Source organism: Pristiophorus japonicus, chromosome 4, assembly GCF_044704955.1.
Source record: "Pristiophorus japonicus isolate sPriJap1 chromosome 4, sPriJap1.hap1, whole genome shotgun sequence".
NCBI classification, from domain to species: domain Eukaryota; kingdom Metazoa; phylum Chordata; class Chondrichthyes; family Pristiophoridae; genus Pristiophorus; species Pristiophorus japonicus.
In genome coordinates, this window is record NC_091980.1 from 116,198,158 (window position 1) to 116,199,371 (window position 1,214).

Below are 1,214 nucleotides of genomic sequence, written 5' to 3' on the forward strand. Positions count from 1 at the left end.
GGTGGTCCCTCGAATGAGGATGACTTGCTTCCACGAGTTCACAGATATTTCAATGACGGATCCGTTGTTCCAGTCCTGAACTCCAATTGAATTGGTGGAAGATGCCTGTGCGTGGATTTTTTTAACGTGTGGTGACCGGTGCACACCAGCCACCACACGGGCTTGACAGAGCTAGGCCTCTATCCAGTGGCAAGGGTAAACCAAGACGACTGGAGACCTGCTCTGTTGCATGGACCTAGCGTGCACACATATCGCAGTGTGGGCTGGCCCGTGCTGCCCCTGGGCCCTCGTCTCTTCTGGGCCCCGTACCCTCATTTGTCCCTACAATGGGCTAATGAACAACACGGTTACAGGAGATCGCAGCTCTTTCCTTTGCTGATTTGGTGGCTCTGAAAAGAGCCGTTGTTGCACTAGGTGCTGAAGCTTCAAGTCGGGGCAGGGGGGAGTCTAGGCGCGCTCCCCGCGGATGCGGCGGGCCAGCTGGATGTCTTTGGTATTGATGGTGACTTGTTTGGCGTGGATGGCGCACAGGTTGGTGTCCTCAAAGAGCCCCACCAGCTAAGCCTCGCTGGCCTCCTGCAGAGCCATGACGGCCAAGCTCTGGAAGCGCAGGTTGGTCTTGAAGTCCTGAGTGATCTCCCGCATCAGGCACTGGAAGGGCAGCTTGCGGATCAGCAGTTCGGTGGATTTCTGGTAGCAGCAGATCTCCCTCAGAGCCACGGTACTGGGTCTGTAGTGATGAGGCTTCTTCACTCCGCTCGTGGCCGGCGCACTCTTCCGGGCCGCTTTGGTCGCCAGTTGTTTGCGAGGAGCTTTCCCTCGGGTCGATTTGTGCGCTGTCTGCTTGGTCCTTTCCATTCTCTGAACGGATCTTAGCACAATCTGGACTGTACACGGGTTAAGGCACTTTGGCTGGCCCTTGCTGTCTTCTGGGGAGCTCTGTCCTCTGTCGCTTCAGGAAGTCAAAGTGAATCGAGTTACAATTTGCAAAGTCAGTGAGACCTTGGGATGGGCAGATCCAGTGATACATTCCTGTGAAAGTTCAGGGTGTGGCTTATCCTCCAAGGGGACCAATCAGAAATAAGGGGCGCGGCTTATTGGCCATTTTTGCAGTACAAATAAGCGCAACCCTGAAAAAATAGGGGCAGAGGTTATGGTCTGAAATTGTGGAACTCGACTTCGAGTCCAGAAGGCTGTATTTTGTATTATTATAT

General features: G+C 54.0%; 1 pseudogene; it reads right to left on the minus strand.

The window, feature by feature from the left end:
* Positions 1–447: 447 nt before the first annotated feature.
* On the minus strand, positions 448–859 carry LOC139262144 (histone H3-like; annotated as a pseudogene).
* Between the last annotated feature and the right edge of the window lie 355 nt (positions 860–1,214).